The following is a 21,258-nucleotide window of genomic DNA, read 5'->3' as shown; positions in this document are numbered from 1 at the left end:
AGGGTGAGACGTTGCTGGGAGTGCAGTTCCTGCCTGCCTGCCATTTTTTATCACTAGAGTAACACCCGATAGAACCATTCTCGTAAACTTGCGTTGTTTTTTCACATTCTGCAAAATTGCACAGAACAGGAGTACATGTTATTACCACCATGTTATTACAACGAACTGTCTTCATAGGCATAGCACCGAAATGATTAACCCTCAATGTTTGCCATCGGGGCTCTCGTCTATACATATGCGATTGGCGCAGAAGTTTGTTTCTATAGTAACAATATGGCAACTCCACCTCACTCATTGTAATTAACCTCCATCAGATTAGCTTTGCTCATTTAATTTGAGTTCAGCTATGTAACCTATATAAAACTGGAGGAAAGGGTAGAAGGAAATTGCCACCCTGAAGGATACCTTGTTTAAGACACAAGGAATCGTTTGTTAATATATAAGCCTTAGGACCAAAAATGACGCGAAAGCGGTTTAAAAAGGCGAAAAAAATGACATTTCAATCAGCGTGTTTTATGGGAGGAATTGGACCTGCCGTTTTACAGAACCGTGATTCTGCACGCTTGAAATTGCAGCATAAACGCAATTCTGGGGCATGGCTACTGATTTAATTTACCATAAGTAATTGTTTTGACCGCCAAATGTGCCGTCATTGAACATGTTTACTCAATTTCTTAGCACCAAGCAATTATAATCACAGCAAATGACATTTAGAATCTACATAATGCTGGGTGGTACTCAGGCAAACCATTTGGAGCCATCAGACGGGGCTTTGCTCTGCCCGATTAACAAAAGCTTTGGCCTGCACACGTCTCCACACTCCTGGTCCCTAAATAAAGACGTCATGAGAATTATTTTAAAAAGTCACCTGCGACACAGCCGACCGAATGATTTAAACATCATCGAACGGGCAGAACAGAAGGCGCTGTCCACGTTTGAAGTCGTCTTCGGAAAGAATTCCCGACTACCCAGGTGCACCAGGTTGTGTCTGGTCACTGAGTGTGCCACGTCCAAACAGAACTCCCGCCATCTCCTGCCAGCCATGGCCAGACACTCCCCAGGCCCCCGATGAACTCAAGCAGACAGGTACGCCAAACCGGTGCAGCTCACGTCCGGAGGAAGCCTCCTCAGAAGCCTGACCGTTGTCAGATTGGTTTAAATTTAACGTTCGTCCGCTTCCCTTCTCGTCCATGGCTATTTGTCTTCAACTGTGGCCCTTAAACCCGGATCCAGGCAGTTTATTTAACAATTAGAGCCCGTGGACAGACAGATGTCTGATGTGCAGGGTGAACAAAGGGTGAAAGTCTTACCATTCTTTATGATGTTAAAGAACAACTCAGTAGAAAAATGCCATATTATCCTGGCCCTATATTTAAGACGGCGCATGGGAAGTTGTCACAGCGTGTATGTCTTTTGGATTTACAGAGACAGCAAGTAGTGTCTTCTTGCTAGTTAGCTGTATGTTGCAACCAGCACTTTTTGTTGGTGTGACAAAGATGAACTATAATAACATTTTTATACGGCTCTAATACACCCGAATTTCTCATTCTGGGTGAGATTCTTTTAAATAAAAAAATAAAATAAAAATGTTTTAATTGAACTAGTAAATGTGACTGTAGTGAACGCGCCCCATGCACAACACCAGGAAAATATGACCACGCGCCACAATATTTTCTCTCCGGCCTGACTTTAACTAGGCTTTTCACCAGGGCCTTTGTGATAAAGTGTATGAAAACTTTCCAAAAACATTCCAAAGACGACGTCCATAAGGCAATCAAACGCACTAGAGAAATAGAATGAGGAAGCACCCCAAAAAACTGCTCTGATGCAGAACGCATTAGAGCGACAGACTGTAATTTCCCATAAACCCTTACACATAAACGGTTAGCAGCAGCATTTACAATAAAGTAATTGTGCTGTATGTATGTATGTATGTATGTAAATATAGTGTTATTGTGGATGTTACATATAGAACAGCGTGACGATTGTTGTGGTTCTTTAAAGTTCTGATGAACTTGATATACAAGTTTGTGTCTAGCTTATGTCAAATTAAAATGCTTCTTAAATGCATCCTAATGTTTCTTGTTTGGTACCAAGAAGCAACAATTGCTTATTAAAAATGTGAGGACAAAAAGAATGCAATCTACAAATAAAAAACATCCAGAGAAGGGTATTTTGGTAAAATGTTCCTTGCTGCAAATGGTTCCTGAACTGGAATTATGATCAGTCTTGGGTCATTATGCAGTAAAAAACAAACTTGAATTGGCTGAAATAAGTGGCGTGAGAATGACAGCGATGCCGAGACCCGATGATACAACGAAGGCTTTAAAAATGACTGAAATATCGTACATGATCCCAGCCCCCCCCCCCCCAACTCCACCCCGGTGCGCTGGGAGCTCTCTGTAGGAGCTAATGATGACAGAAGTGGGCCGACATGGCCAGGAGTTCTGCACCGATTCAACAAAAGCCTTCATTAAAAGGTCCAATAATTAAAATATTGATTAATTAGTCCAACACCGATTTACAGTCACACTTTATCAAGTCGAGAGGCACTAATTACCGTGCCATTATGCCATAGATTGACCTGCTCATTTTTGTCACTTGTAATGAAAAAGAACATTTCTTTAAACTGCCTTTTAGATTTTTGACCTGTAAAATTTTAATGGGGAGTGTGGCGGGTGTCTGGTGCCGATTGGCGGTGGAGTCGGCGAGGGCTAATGCCTTTGAGTCTGGGTAAGTGCCTGTACACACGTGCGGTGGAACACTCGTCTGGAGGGACCCCGGCAGAGTGGCTTTGTTTCAACAATATAAAGTCCAACTTAGGAGGCGGCCCCCCAAAAAAAGCAATAACTTACCCAATGGTTTAATTGCATCTCGTTAATTCAATGATTTATCTATATATTGTTTTTGTCGATGACAATATAGGGACAACTGTTGAAATGCATAATTGAGATGGATAATAACAATAATAATAATAACAACGCACAATTATTGCTCTACTCTGACACAAGCACTCACTTTTGGCGGATGACATTCAGCAGGCTGGTTAATGAAAAGCCGTTGGACGGGAATCGAATCATATTTTCCACTCCATGGAGTCAGAAAATGGTGCTTCAGACACTTGTGACTGTAGTCAGGAGTCCCAATTTGCCTGCTGGAAATTGGAAATGGACTGATCTAGAGGCGCGGCACCCCACCAGAGGGAGGGGAAAAAAGTCCCCGGACCGTTGGACCGTCGTGGCGCCGTTGGTGCTCACCTGTCGGCGCCGCTGATTACCCAAGAGGACTTCTGCCTGGTGGACCAAAAATGCACATACGCCGGTGGATGGAGTTCTGCCGGTTTCATGAAGCCAACATAACCGGAAAGTTAACCCCGGATCAGGAAAAGCGTGCAAAATTATTGTATAAATGGGGGCATATCGACACCTCAGCCAATCGGGATCAAAAGCCCGGCCGTCGTCAGCAACTCCTGCGTCCAGCTTCGTAAGAGAAATCAGATATACTTTGTGCTGAGCGACGTTGGATAATCGAGCGCATTGAAAAGCAACAACTCTGTCAATACAACATGATCCGCCGCGATGATCGGAGAGGAACAGCCTAGGCCGCCTTAACACAGGACGCTAGCAGTTGGATGCTAACGCCAAGGCTGTTTGCGTTCATGATTCAATAAGTCCTTTAATGAGGGGCTGGGGGAACACGCGCCGGGGCGTCTTTTCACATTCTAATGAGCTAGGAAGAGTATCACACCTCTGCGGTTTTGCTGCATCAGAACCTGCATCCGCCGCTACCTTTGTTTGCACTCTCGATTTGCATTTCAAAAGGCGGCCCGTGGGAATCTGCTTTGCATATTTACATGTGATTAGCAACTTTAAATGAACATGTCAAAATCGATAAGCACCCCCTCCCGAAAGGACCCGGGCGACCACGCCGGCTGTCCCCCGCCGCATGTTCTTCCAGTGCGAAAGGCTGCGGGAAAGGGCAGCATTCGTGCGACGTTCCACATGCGCGGATATTGCCGAAGACCGGAATTGAAATGATGCGATTGTCACTTGTGATACGCAGCAGCACAGCACACGGTGCACACAGTGAAATGTGTCCTCTGCATTTAACCTATCACCCTCGGTGAGCAGTGGGCGGCCATGACAGGCGCCCGGGGAGCAGTGTGTGGGGACGGTGCTTTGCTCAGTGGCACCTCAGTGGCACCTTGGCGGATCGGGATTCGAACCGGCAACCTTCTGACTGCCCCTGATGGCGCGAAGGTGTTTTTCCCGCCATTGTCTCAAGGTTAAGCAATGCGCTCATGCGAAAATCGTCTTCATGTAAAAGTGATGTGTTTATCACGCCGGTGTCAGGATTTCGTTGTTGGGATACGGACGCTTTTCAGACGTAATGCGTTTGTCCGGACGCTACATGGAGTGGAAACCATTCGAGCATCATGGCTATCCCGTAGTGGTCCTATTACCACATCAAACACGCATCCAGACAAAATCATTAACCAAGCTACGCAAATAGCAAGAACCGGAGGGTTCAGAACGTCCTGGCGAGGAGGAGTTAGGCCAAATCCCCTCCCCCCGCCCGCCCCGAACTGATTTTATCGATGCACGCTCGGCTTTGTCGGGGCGCAGCCCGCGCAGTGTGCGAAATACGAAACTAAGTATGTGATTATTAATTGGGCCCCGCTTTTTGATTTCGGTATTCCGGACCGCGTATTGTTGGCAGCTCTCCACGGACGCCGTCTGAGCGGGAGCGTGTCGAGGGGGCTACCGGGCTGGATGCCTCAGCCATTTAGAGAGCGGCTTTGCCACTCGCGCGCCGGAATACCAATGAGCGGGGTTAAAAAGGCACGGGCTCCTCTCAGAGACAGCTCTCCTCCTCGGCCGCACTTCCGGAGGGTCTCCACGGACTAATTTTCAAAACCACCTCTTAATGTGGGCTTGTGTCAATCAAGCGAACAGACAGCTTCATCCCCCTGATATAGAATAGTCATACATTAGAGGCGCCCTGCCCGGCTCCCTACATTAGGCCTGGTCCCTTCCTCCAACAGAGAGATGGAATAAAAGGCACTTTTAATGTCATTTGGGCTTAAAATAATGCCTTATTCATACGCATTAGAATAATAAAGACAGGAAACCAAAGATGAAAAAATTCCGATATACGTCTCTACTTTCGAACGGCGACTCAAGACGAGCAAAGAGCGGGCAGTGTGGGTTTCTGCCCATGGATGACCAGTCTGTAAACTTTCATCTCTTCATGTGGCACATTTACTTCATGACTTGAGCTTACGGCATAAAAAAAACTTCAAACGAGTCTCCCAGAGATAAAAATACACACTGTGGGAATTCATTTTGCCCCTGAAAGCTGTCTGTTGTACCCATTCTACTCTTGACTTTTATCACTCACTTATTCAAAGCCTGTGGGTTCAAGTCATAACACAGTGGACAAAAAGAAAGAAAAAGAAATCTCCTATTTAAACGTCGTCTGTAGGGAGGGAGGGGCGGCGTTTATCACCATATCTACTTGCTTTCAAGAAACGTAACTGAAAAGAGCCTCTACTCCTGCACTTAATGAAAAGAGAGTAATGGCTTCTTGTGCGTCATTACACAAAGACGGGGCCTTTTTTCCACCCACCCACAAACAGAATAAAAAAAAAAGCTTTTATTTTTGCCCAGTTTGTCAGAAGAATATACCGTCTTGAACCCTGAAGGATAAAAAACAATTCACGCCAAAGCATGAGTGAGAGTGAGTGACTGTCAGCACAATATCGCTGCCTTGTTTGGCCAATATCGCTTTTCATACGGTGACAGAATCTTTCAAAGCCATCAAAACTGTTTATAAATGTGTTCCATGTAAGTGTTAAAAAGAGCCGGAGAGAGCCACTCTCAGACGCACTGAGCTATGACAGACCACTTCTCATCAGTATGCAAGTGTATGAAAACACAGCACTGGACATGAAAGTGGCAGCAGACACACACACAGACACACACACACACTTTGGGATGAGTTATGAAAAGAATGCTCCAAGGACAAGGGGATTTTTTTTTTTATAGAAATCACAGATGATGTTTTTTCTCCCTTCATTCACCTTAGAGTTAATGAAAATAACATTTATGATGCTCTGCCACATGCGAGAGGCTGCAAGCGTACAACACACACACACACACACGCACAGTCAGACGCTGGGCCTGTGATAGAATTGATTATCATTGTGTGCAGAACAAAGCATGCTCACAAAGGTGCATTTAATTAAAATGCAATTCGGCGACAATTCCGATGGTCGTTTAGTGTTTTTTCTTCTTCTCGGCTAAAACCTACTCATTTACGGCACTAATTACCGCAGCGCACCAGCAGACGTATTCGCCACGCGAAGCTCTGGACCACACCTCTGGTGTTAATTACCATGGTGCGGGTTCATAGTAACAGAATTATTAAATCCAATTATGATGATAAATGCGAAGGCCTGTAACGTCGCCCTGCCTTCCGTCCGGCAACCCAACAGAACAACATGGACTAGTTCAGTTCTACAATATGGATGAAGTAACAGGAGGAAATGTGACAGCTCCGCTTCTTCGCTGGCAACATTGCAAACACAAATTACGGCAGCCGTATTAACCGCGGAGACAGGACAAGCGAGCGAAGACGAGACGCGGGAGGAAAACAGGAGGACGCAGTCACAGGCCGACAGTGCAGACGCAGCAATGGACACGTGCTCACAATCAAAGATATCAGGGGGTGGGAGTCAGGCTGGAGCCCCAGCCAAGTGCAGGAAATTACAGATGTGTACTTAAAAAAAACAAAAAAACGGGGTGAAAAGACTGACTGTCTTCATATAGATATGCGACGTGTGATGCACTTATATCGGGTGAAACATGGGGGGCTTGTTCATTAACGTACGGCACTCTCAGGATTTACAGGAGGTAAAAACGAGATATTTAATGATGTTTGTGCATCGGGCTCCTCGCAGTTTAAACTCTGGGTGGCAGAAATAGCTACACACCAACCAAAAGGGTTGTAAACAGGTAGCTAAAGAGAATTAAAACTAGTGGATAAGCCTTATGCAAAAAAAAACGCTTTGTGCCAAATAGGGCAGCTGTGTATTCATATTTCACCTGTTTAGGAAGAAACAAAAAGACAAAAAGATTCAATTTCGGGACGAACTAAATGCATCCCGTATGTAGAACAATCGACGTTCCTGATCGGGGGATTTTCGCAGCCACCTCTGTACCCCGCCAATCCAAAGGTAAAGTAGAATGTGACTGGTGGCCTATAGGAGTCTTTGGCGCGTCAGCACTAAGCGTAAATATCGATTACAATACAATAATGCTGAGTGGGTTCTGGTCCCCACAGTCCGAGCTGCTCATCAGCACATTCCGAACAAAACAAACGCACTTGACGCGCCGCTCCACGTTTCCATGCCATCCAGGCTCCTCCTTTGAACAGCCCGGAGGGCCGGGGCCCGCGAAGTGGACATAATGCGAGCCCCCCCGCCGGCCGTGTATGAAAAACACAACTTACCGGGCCCCTTTGCCAAAATCAAAACCCATCCGTTGCCCCCCCCCCCGCTGCCCTCTCCCAGTCCCAGCCTCCTTCCCTAACATCCCGTGCCACGGAACCGTGCCACATGCCGCGGCCGGCTCTGTTCCGCATGGCGCTCCGAGATGACACGCGACGCGAGCGATGATGAGAAAACCGCGGGGAGGCTTCCGGTAGATTGATTCTCCCATCGCCTCGTTCTTTTCTAGTTAGTCTTGTATTGACTACAAAGGTAGGCGAGGGGAGCAGGGGAGAGGGGGCCGGCCGTCCCCTTTTAATCCTGGGGGCATTGCGGGAAGGTGAGCGCTTCTTCGGGGCCCGGGAAGGAATCGGCGCGGTTTCCTCCGCGAGGCCCCTAAGCTGATTTAAGCAAGGCCGCAGCTCGCAGAGGGGAAGGGCGACGCCGGACATGACAATGAGACGGCCTTCGGGATCAGGCACGGAAGTTTTGGGCCTTAAGTCTTCGGCGGGGGCGCGACGAGAGTGAACATCACAACACGGTATCAGCATTTCGATTTTCGGACACCTTTCTGTGTCGCTCTCTCTCTCTCTCTCTCTCTGTCCTCAGTCTTCAGACGGTCTACCGGAGACCATGCGAGACAGCTAGCAGACCTGATTAAGTCACCGTGTCCTCTGAAACAGGGGAGGACACACCGTAAGCCCTGGCAGCCCAGACCCTGCAGCGCTCCCAGCGTTGGCTTCACACGCAGGTCCTCTGAACGACGCAACCGCATCAGAGTGCCAATAACGCTGAGGAGATTCGAGAAGTAAGATGTCAGGCGCAATAAACAAAGATAATATCAGCCGAGAGAAACGGGTTACTCTGGTGACCATAAATTTGTCGGTCTGCGGCACGCTCCCGTCTTCCGCGGAAGCGCGTAAGTGGAGAATAGTCGGTCCATTAACCTTTGCGCCCCTGTACGTCTACGTAACTGTTGCTTTTTACACAAGCCCTCCCACACATCAAATACCTGTTATACCACCTTTCTAATACCCTAGAAAACCCACTCAAAATCCATCCAGCGCGTCCGCTGTGGACCTTTCATGAGCAGAAATGCGGCAACAGTCAACAAAATCATTAATGGTTTTTTTTTTCCCGGGATGCACAATAATGACATATGCATGCATTAATTACGAGCGCATTGCACTTTCTTTTGGTTGAAATGAAGTGTGTTGGAGTCTAGACTCTCGTCTGAGGCCTGAACTCAGCCTGGAGACAAGAGAGCAAGAGCATCTCTGAACCTGCAGAGAAGGACGTCTTTAAAATTAATGAACGGGGGGGATCTCTGACTTTTAGTCAATGTAAAAATTTCATTAATGTTATTATTCCGCCAGTCGCATGGTGCTGAATTTATATGACTCAGGTCGCACGTCTTGAATTTTTATGTCTCTACTTTCATGCCCCGTAAGTCAAGGCTGCGTGTGGGGGGGATACGAGTGATTCTGCGCCCAGGTTTTGCCTGGTTTTCCTGCGCACGGCGCTCAAGTGCAAGGATATCCGCCCGCATTCTCCGAATTCTCACCAGCTCGTAGTTTTTTTTATGATTATTATTTCCATTAAACCAAATTGCACGTTGAAGCCACCCGCCTCCCCCCAACGCTGGAAATGATTGCGGAATCTTTAAATAAATCAACAAAGCAAAAAAGCTCCTGAAGAGCCGTGAATCAATTCTCCACAGTGTTTAGGACGTCGGGGACAGATGAAGTGCCTGCATGCACTCGGGAGGTAAATGGCTTTCTGTCAATAGCGCTGAAATGCTATCCTCATCTGGAGTAGTGCTTCACACCTCGCAGGAGAGCCCCATTCTGTTGAGCTCCCAATAACAACTCTCATCCTGTATTAGAAAACATGATATTCTGCTTAAAGAGTCTCAAAGTTAGGAGCCAAATGGAGTTTCACACGCGACTGTGCTGCCAGGTTTTGCCATTAAATCAATAAGCCCGTGGTTACCTGTCTACCTGCAGGTAAAGTAGCCGTGAATTCGTATTTTGGAGCGTAAAAGGAGCGCGAACAGATCATTGGTATACAAGTTTTTTTACTACAGTTGGTAATTGTTGTTCACTGTATTTAGAGTATAATGCACAGTTGACCACCTACCCTCCTTTTCACAGGGAAGGACACAATGCAGGCCAGATGACCTTGGACGTTTTTATTGTTATTTCATCAAAACGTACAAGAAAATGGGACAACGTCAACTTCAGGTTTTCAATAAAATATTGGCACTTATTGTTATTTTGTGTCGTGTAATGAATGCTTCGTGAACATTCAAGCAAGCGGCCAGGTGATTACTGTATGCATGCAAGCCGCCTGAAAGGCACAAATCTACATCAGCGTAATAAGTCAGTGCTTCAAAAAAAAGCTATATTGGCAGTGGATGTTTCACACTTTGCATGACACCCCTGGCCATCACACAAAATTCTGAAAGAATCGCAGCATTCAGTTCACTCCGCAAGTCAGGATTTGTTGTAGCTGGGCCCTGGAGTATGGTGTCCTTAAAACTAATTTGAAAGTTACAAGGTTACTGATTTTAAGAAATCAATAAATACAGAATCAGGCATCGGCCTGATATAAATGTTTCTTAAAATGTTGTCCTGCATGCCTTTTCACTGAGATCTATGGGGATAATTAAAGCGGGAGTGCATCACTAGGCCGGATTTCCTGCTCTGTGGACAAGCAGAAAAGCTTCAAGGTCCAAGTTCTCAAAGCAGGAAAATTCTCTTTCATTCCCTGTAAGCCCATTGACCCTGAGGATTCTCCATTCTACTCCTAACACAGTGTCCTCTTTAATCTTCCTGATCAAAGATTGGTCAATGAAAATCATCTTAGCATTTGCTCCGAAGAGGGGAAGCGCATTTGGTTTAGCGCTAATTGGGAAACATCATATTCATCCTAAACAGCAAGCTCATTTAAATCCATATGTAAGCTTTTGTTTCTCATTTGGATTGTACTATTGTGTTGATCATTTATATGGGTGCCATGCATATAAAAATACAGATGTCCAAGCTTATTGCAAAGCATGTTAATTAAAATCCGTATTATTAAAAGTGCTTAAATAAAATGAGATTGTATTTCACTTATCACAAAGTCACACTCAGCTGTATGAGGTGAAGGATTATATTTGTTAAGCTGTATTTCAACACAACAAATCTGGGGAAGTAATTCTTAAACCATGGAGGGAACTGTCAGAAATAAAGAGCCCTGGGAACCGCTGGTTTTTAATCGCGCAATTATTGGAATGCTTTAGGCAAATTAAATTAAAAAAACGTTATACGATCTCAATCATGCACATTAATCATTTGTAAAAAAGGACCAGCTTGTAGTGGCACTCGGTAATTGTACACTCGTGATTCGTACAAGTAATCTGTACTCAGCAGCGCTATCGTGACAACACAGATTTATGGGAGGCATGCACCGCCTCGCCACGTTCCAGCTTGAACGCTTGGTCGCCTGACGAATCATTTCGCCGCTGACTGACTGCGCTCGGGGCAAAAGGTTATCTGTGTGGAGAAAGCCCGTGGAAGTTGATATTGATGAAAGGACATTTGGATGTCTTCAGGCCGGGATATTTGATGGTTTAACAAAATAGAAGTCCCCAGGCACAGCATGTGTTAAATGGACCCCCGGCGTGGCCCGGTACCTGTGGGGCCATGGATCACTACAGCGCCAGCACACGAATGGACGTCTATAACCAAAAAACAGCCATTAGAGCTACTAAATAACTCGGCACTGATGATTTGGGTCCGTGGCCAGAGTATATATTTGCGGTATGTCTGACAATTGAAATTGAGGTTAAGCCTCACCATGACATGTCGTATTTCTGGAATTTGGACTTTTGTGTATGTTCAATATGTAAAAGCTAAACACATTTAGGACAAAAATTTCATAATAAATAATAGGGTTAATAAATGCACCTTCTAACTTTTTGCCAAGTCAGAGGCCCAATGGAAGATTGAATTACACATGTCTGATATTTTTGTGAATTTTTGTAAAGATTTTAGTCTAAAACATTGAGAAATATCTAAGATACCAGAATGTGAAGTAATTGCACTGATGATTTTACATGAAAGACGTTTCTATATTGTAGCAGAGATAATTGCCCTCTCTTAGGGAATTACTCCAGTATCAAGGCAACCCTCAATAAAGCCCGTAGGGCAGAATACGTGATATGTGATTTTAAGACAGATTTTGAGGTCATGAAATGGTTGCCAACCAAAACCCCCATGCAGTCAGAAGTAATTCTGTCCTGATAGCACATATGGAACAACATTTTGTTGCCTATGTCACACTGAAGGTCATTAACAGGCAGTCAGTAACTGGAACAAATGCAATTAGTAAGAAATCACGACGATTACAGATCAGAGGAACCCAGTGATCTTGGATGTTGTGGTGGTCACAACACTAACATGAGTGTGACTACAGTTTGTCGTATTTACCAGCTATGGACCGGTTATGAGTGCAGTGAGTGTAATAATAAAAAGGACCTTTTGTTTACCAGGCCTTTTGGTGAAATATCATCCACTGTTTGAAGATTAAATGGAAATTAAGTGGAAAAATGTGCTCTTGTTACACATAAGTACACATACAGTACAGTACAGGCCAAAAGTTTGAACACACCTTCTCATTCAACATGTTTTCTTTATTTTCATGACCATTTACGTTGGTAGATTCTCACTGAAGACATCAAAACTATGAATGAACACATGTGGAGTTACGTACTTAACAAAAAAAGGTGAAATAACTGAAACATGTTTTATATTCTATTTTCTTTGCTCTGATAACTGCTTTGCACAATCTTGCCATTCTCTTGATGAGCTTCAAGAGGTCGTCACCTGAAATGCTTCTCCAACAGTCTTGAAGGAGTTCCCAGAGGTGTTTAGCACTTGTTGGGGTCCAGCTCACCCCAAACCATCTCGATTGGGTTCAGGTCCGGTGACTGTGGAGGCCAGGTCTCCACTTTTTGTTAAGTACATAACTCCACATGTGTTCATTCGTAGATTTGATGCCTTCAGTGAGAATCTACCAACGTAAATGGTCATGAAAATAAAGAAAACACATTGAATGAGAAGATGTGTCCAAACTTTTGGCCTGTACTGTAATTGCACATGAGCCTGATTTTTAGGTCATCAATTGTAACCCCAAAAATCCCCAACCAGAGGAAGCTGATTGGCGATCAGCATGTATGAATGTGGTCAATATATACTTGCCAGCTCTTTGCCAACTGCAACCATAGATTTTGGTACAACGATGGGTCTTTATATTAAGAAAAGGGATTGACTGCAGCTTCCTGGTGAAATACTGCCCCCTTGTTCTCAAAACTGTACACATAATTGCACATTTAAAGGTGATCGGGCCTAGGTCTATTCCCTCCATTGATGTTCAGTAGACTTGTGGCATGCGTTAGTCAGCCATCTGCTGTAACTTTACAGACATATCCAAACGGCGCGCTTTGAAATCGGAACGCACACACCGACGCAGCCTCTCATTCTCCCCCCGTTCTCTGTTGTAAGGAAAAGTAAGAGCAGCGCCCATGTTGCCAGTCAGCAAGGTATGCGAGGAATCCAGCAAAAGCCATAGTGATCTGCATTTCCCACCCAGGGGCAGCATCTGAAACGCGTGGGAAGCCGGGGGGGTCAGGGCCACTCCGTCTGCGTCCGCGGCGCCCGAGAAGCGTCCGTACCTGCTCCTCGCGCCGCTCTCAGACATGCTAGCGGGCCGACGCATGGAAAGGTTAAAGGAACAGCCTCTTTCAGAGCGCGCCGATTGGAATAATATCCAAATTTGACAACAAAAAGCGCGCACGAAGCCAAATATGGCGATCTCTCGCACGTACGCTCAGAGCACAGACGTCTTCAATGGAAACCGGAGTTAAATGGCTACGCCGACCACGGCACTTTTGTGCCTCGCCGCTGAGGAGCATCTGGGGAAAACAAATTGAACTTGGATTCAATTAACTCGCCTTGTAACAAGGGGCACGGCGAGCGGGTTCGCCGCACAATGCCAAGGTCCGGAGGTATGATTGGCGTTAGCCTTGATTCAACCCCGGCTTTGAAAGCAAGGGCAATGTAAACAAATGCAGTCGCTCGGCCGCACGCCGTCTCCGTGTGCCGGGGTGGAGGAGGGAGAATATGGCACACATGGTGCCCCCACAGAGGTTCCCAACTGGCGTAATTATTGTAATAAAGTGTATGGGGGGAATAAATACATTTGTAATTGAAAGTGAAGTGATTGTCACTTGTGATCCGCAGCAGCACAGCACACGGCGCACACAGCGAACTGTGTCCTCTGCATTTAACCCATCACCCTTGGTGAGCAGTGGGCGGCCATGACAGGCGCCCGGGGAGCAGTGTGTGGGGATGGTGCTTTTGCTCAGTGGCACCTTGGCGGATCAGGATTCGAACCGGCAACCTTCTGATTACGGGGTCGCTTCCTTAACCGCTAGGCCACCTCTGTCCCTAATAAAAAGACGTTAACTGGCCTGTACTGGCTAGTCACGACGCTGTTATGTTTTGCCGCCATTTTTTTTTTGCTAATGACTAGCGTGTTAGCTGGCCTCAGATGCTCTTTATTTACCCCACCGCAGGGGCGACACTCGCATGGCCGCGTAACGTGAAGGTTCTGAAAAGAGGGCAGTTGCAGATGGAACGAACCATGTCAAGTTTAGAGGTGACGCGTGGTGGCGAGGCTCCCCGAGTCTCAGCGCGCTGACAACGGCGGCCTTGGAACAGACGCATTTTTATTCTCCTCCTCGTAATAAAGGCGAGAGGCGCGGGCGGGCGGCCGAAGTAAATATTTGATATGGAGTTTATTTTGGGATGATTCTCGTACGTCTTATTCGTTCGAATTCTGTGACGGCTTGACGCTTGCCACTTAGACGACTTGGACGTGCACCAAAAAAAAAAAAAAAAAAAACGAAAAAGAAAAGTAGTTGCGGGGGGTTTTCGGTGACGAGTGGGGCTTTTATCTCCGTGCCGCTGAACGGCACGGTGTCAGATTCTGTCTGGAACCTTTCATGTTTCACTCCACTGAACATTTCACCGTCCCTCCCCTTCCCCACGCTGCCACGGAATACATTAGTCTTGTTGTTCTGGCAGTTGTCATGTTTTGGAGATGTGGAAGTAAAATGCAGAATAATAACAATAACCGAAATAAAGGTTAGGTGGAGGGGGGGGGGCTCCGTGGAGCGACGCTTTTACCGCCAGCAAGTAAACAGAAGCTGCCGAGAGGGAACGCGGCGGCCTGCTCTCCGCCGGGTGGGAGCTGGAACGCGTCACGTTAATGAGTCCTGACAAACCCAACACACACGCCCTCCCGTACGCGGCCCTGCCTGACGCCTTGCATTGTGGGACGCAACAGGAGCCACTCGCCCATTCCGAGAGCCGCTTCGGAGAAAGTGGTCATCAGCTGAACGGGAGAGGGGACCATAAATCACTCAGGACAGTGGCTGGTGTCCAAGCGCGTGTCAGGTGGGAAAATGATACCTTAACAAGCGAGGACGAGTAATGTATGGAGTGTGGATGTCATTGTCCCATTGTCCTCCAGCGCTGGTGCAGTCGTGTCCACTACAGAATGCATTGATTGGTATTGGCGTTGGGCGATAAGTCAGTGCGGTCTGTGTGACAGTTATTCACAGCAGGTACACACACACACACACACACACACGCACACAAACAAAGAGATATGTGCCTAACATTTTGTAGACCAGACACACCACATTCCATAAATATATGTGGTAATAATATAATAAGCTATAACAAAACTTGCTTGTAATTAAGAGCATATAAATATATCTATCTATCTATATATCTATATATATATATATATAATTACAAGCAAGTTTTGTTATAGCTTATTATATTATCACCTTGCCTTTAAAAATAATGTAATTCATGGTAATTCTTTTTTTTTTTTTTTTTCGGTAAACACAACCCCCTCCTCTCCCATTTATCAATGGTAATGATGTGTTCCCGCACACATCATGTGTTCATTGATTTTTATACGTTTTTGGTGGACCCCTGATAACGTGCACGGCTACTCAATGACGCAGCTCAATTGATAGTGTTCCAGTGGTTTTGTTTTAAAAAACAGCCGGTTTGCCCTCGTACTTGACGCCGCCACGTCGATGTCAGACTATTCACGGGGGAAAAATTAATTAAAAACCGGTGGATTAACTAACAAAACGGGGTCATTGGTCGGAACTTGCAAAACAATACATTTTTGGTTCTATTGAAAAGAATTTCCTTGCACCACGCTCACAGGATAATTAATGAGTTTGCGGCAACTTTTCAAAATACCAATTGTCAAGAACATCGTTAACAGGAATATATTTTTTTTTTCAAACTTTATCTATTTCATGGATACAAATGTGTGTGTGTATCAATAATTATCACTTTGAGAAGTAATGGCTGTGGTGCTGGCTGGTCGACTTGAAGGCCATTTTCTGCCCTCTAGTGGCGACTCGTGGTTAAACCGGCAAACTCCATTCTGCCCACTGATCACACTCAGTATTGACACTGGCTAGCAAACCTCTCGGTCTTGGTGATAACCTCGTACAAGTTATTCTAGAAGGAAGAGATGCGCACAAATAGACAAAGGCATCTTTAGGAACGATGACAGTTTATTATTAATTATTGGAATCGTCCAATTTTGCAAGAAAACATGCTCATTTTAGAATTTTAGAGACATCAGGATTAATTAAAACCAAAAATGTCAATAGTCTGTGTGAAGAAATAATGAGAATAATGAGCACAAAGGCCTCGGTCGGCAGAGGCGAGTTTTAAACGGTGGGTTTGGTTTCCCGTGCCTTGCACGCAGCGCAAGATGGAGACACTCAAGTGTTAACAAATGCCCAGCGAGAGGTCAGCGCCGTATTGAATTTTTTCGAATATTTTTCAAAAATACCTCCTGGCGCTGTAAATATTTTTGACTGCGGCTTGGCACTTTGGGGAAGGATGGCCCTCCCGAAGCAGGGAATCGTTTCTGCGAGCCCGCCCGTGGAAAAAAAAAACTGCTCTAGGTTATTCATCGATTGACTATTCAAATCCCAACATATGCTGCCCGGCTTCCTCTGCTCGGCGCGGAGAGGAATGGTCCATTTCCTATCTCCTCCACGAGGCTTCCTGCCTGCTGCCGGAGTCACTCGCATGCTATGTAAATCAGGAGAGGGAGATGAAGGGAGGAAGAAAAAAAAGCAGCCAGATAGAGAGGCAAATGTAAATGGATACCAAGCACATGTGGTGTGTGGGCTGGAGTGCGAATCAAGCCTCCCGCATCTATCCAGCGGTGTGTGTGTGTGTGTGTGTTTACTTTCTATATGAACTACTGCAAAGTCATGCACGTTTTTATAATTTTCTTGTATTGTCAAATTACACAGCGATCAGCCAGAACATTAAAACCACCGACAGGTTTTAATCTGGCTACGGTGGAGCCTGTGAAGCTGGATATATTTTAGCACCTGAGCATCTCCAGAAGTGGAGCTCTGGTCGGTCCGTTTCAGTCACACGGAGGACCTACTGCAGCACAAGCGGCTTGAAAAAGGTGTCAGAATGCACAGCCAAGCTGGAAAAGTGGTCAGGACCTTCTGAAATGGGCGCACAAGGGTCAGAGCTGGATCATGGGGGTACGTTGGCTGCTGTTTAGCTGCTAGATGAAGGAGACACGCTGTTGGAGGCAGTGTGGGGATTTGGGTAAAGATCTGCAGGATAGCCCTGGGTCCTGCATTTGCGGGGATGTTACCGATGAATTTGGCCCACAAGTTCCTGAGATCTTTGTCCAGTTGAAGTGCAGGAGGAAACGAGTCTGAATCCTGGAGGCACCACCTCAGAGCCTCCAGGACTTCCAGGCCGCGCATATACAACCAAACTGAGTACATCAAAAAAGACAAAGGTTGGACGTTACATTCTGGCCGTCATCACCCCACCCCTCAAACTACCACACAGTTCCGCTGTCACCCCCCCCCCCCACACACACACACACACACACACACACACACACTTCTTCACTCTTATCTGCGTGCTTGATCGCCTAAACCAGCTGTCAATCCTTCTTTTAAACCTCTGAGCCTCTCGGCGAGAACTCCACCCCGCTGTGCTACAACCTGCTGGCCGAACTGGAGGGTGGTGGCAGTGGCCTAGTGGGTAACACACACGCCTATGAACCAGAAGACCCAGGTTCAAATTCCACTCACTACCATTGTGTCTCCAGGGGGGGACTGTCCCTGTAACTACTGACTGTAAGTGGCTCTGGATCAGGGTGTCTGGTAAATGGCGTAAATGTGAATGAGTCGATTTTGGGGTGGAGGGGCATGGCGTGCCGCACATGGACCAACACTGTTACCGTCACAGCAAAGCAAATGAAAAGGAAATCAGATGCGTCCACCCAAATATGCTTATAGATATTCATTAAATAGGGGCAGTGGTGGCCTAGCGGTGGAGGAAGCGGCCCCGCAATCAGAAGGTTGCCGGTTCGAATCCCGATCCACCAAGGTGCCACTGAGGTGGCACTGAGCAAAGCGCGGTCCCCACACACTGCTCCCCGGGCGCCTGTCATGGCTGCCCACTGCTCACTCAGGGTGATGGGTTAAATGCAGAGGACAAATTTCACTGTGTGCATCGTGTGCTGTGCTGCAGTGTATCACATGTGACAATCACTTCACTTTAATTGGAAGCTCTAATTATTACATACAAGAAAAAAAAACCTTCCTAACCAGACATTTACCTGCTGCCGTCCAACACTTGACCGTCGACTTGACTTGCAGTTAAATGCAAGCAAACAATGCCGACCCTCCCCACGGCGGAGGGATTACACGGACATCAGCCAATCGGCGGGCTCCGTCTCAGCAGCGCTACTCCTTCCACGCTCATTTTCAAGGTCAGAAAATCAGGGAACCTGACGGGCGCTTTGAAGCCGAGACGGCAGTGACAGCTTTCCTGCTGCTGCCGAGAACAACAAGATGATGAGTTGAGAGAGAGAGCGAGAGAGCAGCGGTTGCTGCATTAAAACGAGTCTGGAGCGTCAAAACCAACCAAAAAAAAGAACAGTGCAGCATCTGCTTTGGTTTTTTTTTTTTTTTTCTTTTCTTCTGAAATGCAAAGCGTCCAGACAAATTACCCCACAAAGATCCAAAATATGAGCAGAAAATGATACCCGATACTCGCGACAGGCTACATGAGAAGGCGGTAAATTTTACCACATACTGCCATACGTTAAAGAGTAAGGCTAGAGCAAAAAAAATAACGAAAAAATCTTAAATGCTTGCAGAGATGCAACCACGTGATTTAGGAAGTTGCGAACATTGTTCTCTGCAATTGTATAATGCCGATCAAACGACAGGCCACCATTGGTGACTGTTTAGTAGCGTGTAGACGTTAACTTGACAATGTGCTGGTGATATAAACTCTCCCAAGTGACGCCACTCACTCACAAGTATTTCTGATGTTTTATCGTAACGAACTCAGATGGGCGGGTGCAGACTTCCGGCCTCTGGTGAACATGGCGTGAAAACGTGCGTTTTACCCGGCGCAAGTGAGGCCGCGTTCGAGCACGTCTCCGCATTTCGCGGCTGCGCGGCTCGTAAGCCGCGGCCCTGCCAGATGTTCCTCACGCGTCCCATCTGGAAGAGCAGGAGGACGCGTTTTGGAGACGGACGCTGCGGAGAGGGGGCCTGGGCGCGGTGCATCTCGCCTCCGGAGACCCCCGCACCACTCCGCCGAGAGTTGCGTCCGGTAATTGATTATTAGAAGCTGCAGTCGCCGCTTGATGAGCGAACGTGTCATCCTTGTAATCAGTACGAGCGGGTACTCGCCGTTCTCACGCGTCGCATGGAAAGGGGGCAGAAATGTCGGGGTTACCCTCGCGGCCGAGAGAGAAACTCGGCAATTAGCGGAGGCCCAATTTCTCAGAAGAAGAGGGGTACTGTCACATGATTCCTTCCATGTAACCGGGAGCAACACGGAGACGAGGTAACGTGACTCCTATAAATTGGCAAGATGGCCGCTGCCAGACGCTCAGTCGTCAACTGGACTCGGCTCCTATCTCTCGGGTCAAAGTAAGAGTCTCATGTCCTCTGAACTCCTTCCTCTCGCCCCGACTAGATCGTGATTGTGAAGTGATTGTCACATGTGATACACAGCAGCACAGCACACGGTGCACACAGTGTAATTTGTCCTCTGCATTTAACCCATCACCTTGAGTGAGCAGTGGGCAGCCATGACGCCCGGGGAGCAGTGTGTGGGGACGGTGCTTTGCTCAGTGGCACCTTGGCGGATCGGGATTCGAACTGGTGACCTCCTGATTACGGGGCCGCTTCCTTAACCGCTAGGCCAACACTGCCACCGTTCGCATAGTAATTCGCAGGGAACCTGCCTGCCTCCTTGCGTCCCACCACACCGGGGTTCCTCGCCTCCTCCTACACGCACTCACGTTCTGGTCCCGTGGACCGTGACAGGGACACTTTCAGGGCCCGAAAAGTTGGCTCAGCCCTGTACCGGACTTACGGTCTATTTGGAGATAATTTTTTCTTTTTTAACCGCGGAATTTTGTCACAAGCCAGTTAACGTGAACGAGCAGATTCTTCTTAATAACTCAGAGCCGGCAAAGGCTCGCGGTGCAACCGCAATGGATTTAACAAACAGGCCGTCAAAAATGCCCGCCACGCCCCGAATTAAGAGCCGCACGGATCCTTTCTCGCCCTTGATTTACGACGGGAAGTGAGCTTCTCCGCGACTAGACAACTGCTGGGGCCTCTGGTCACGAAGAGGCGATATTTTCCTCCGTATCTCCGGCGAACGGTTACTATAGGACCGCGCCAGCACAGTGGACTAGACTAATGCTGCGAAACGGATATCGGAACCCCCCGTTTATACGCGTTCACTCGTTTTTCACAGCATTGTCCTCCATCTGCAGACTTGTGCTTGTACGCGACGATCAACCTCCGGAACGCCCAGTTCCTCTCGAACATCAGCGCCATTACATCATACATCGTTTGTGCGTCTTTTCACGTTTAGATACCCCCCCCCCTACCTGAACTACTTCAGACATTTAATTGAGCCAGCGGTGGCCCTAGCGGGCAAGGAAGCGGGACACCGTGATCGGAAGGTTGCCGGTTCGAACCCCACTGCTCACCAAGGACGACGGGTAAAAAGCAGAGGACACGTTTCTTTGTGCCACCGCGTGCTGCGCTTGACAATCACTTAATCAGTTTCACCACAAACTAAAACTTGGTCCTGTGTGGATACAGTGCCGTTTGTGGGCTTTCTGTGTGTCTGTTTTCATCTTCAGCAGCTCTCCTGGCCTCTATCAACCTTCCCGACTTGTGGCAGCGGTGACTCTGCCTCACGGGCAAAAGTGGCATTTTTGCCCTGGCATTAGCAGTGACAACATTCTGACGTGCCCCAGAGGCTCTGCCGACCCCTATGGATGCCGTCGTATCTTTAATTGTGTCCATATTAATAACACGTGCGAATGTGACAGGAATATTGGAAAGGGCTTCATTTTTTAACCCACAACACGCCTTATGAAACGTTTTTCCTCTTTTCTATTCCAGTTGTATGGAATGTTTTTGTCGGGCGTTATGACCATTTTGAAGTTTGCAGAAAGATGCAACAATAAAAGACCCTGGAAGGCGTTCGTTCTGAGGACCACAAGCTCTTTGTCATGAAAATCTCGTGCCATGAAGGGACATGACATCTGCATGAACTCCAGAACCAGACCAGAGTGGGCTTGTCAGTCCG

This window comes from Denticeps clupeoides, chromosome 9 (genome assembly GCF_900700375.1).
Source record: "Denticeps clupeoides chromosome 9, fDenClu1.1, whole genome shotgun sequence".
NCBI lineage: Eukaryota > Metazoa > Chordata > Actinopteri > Clupeiformes > Denticipitidae > Denticeps > Denticeps clupeoides.
Note: the sequence above shows the minus strand (reverse complement) of the source record.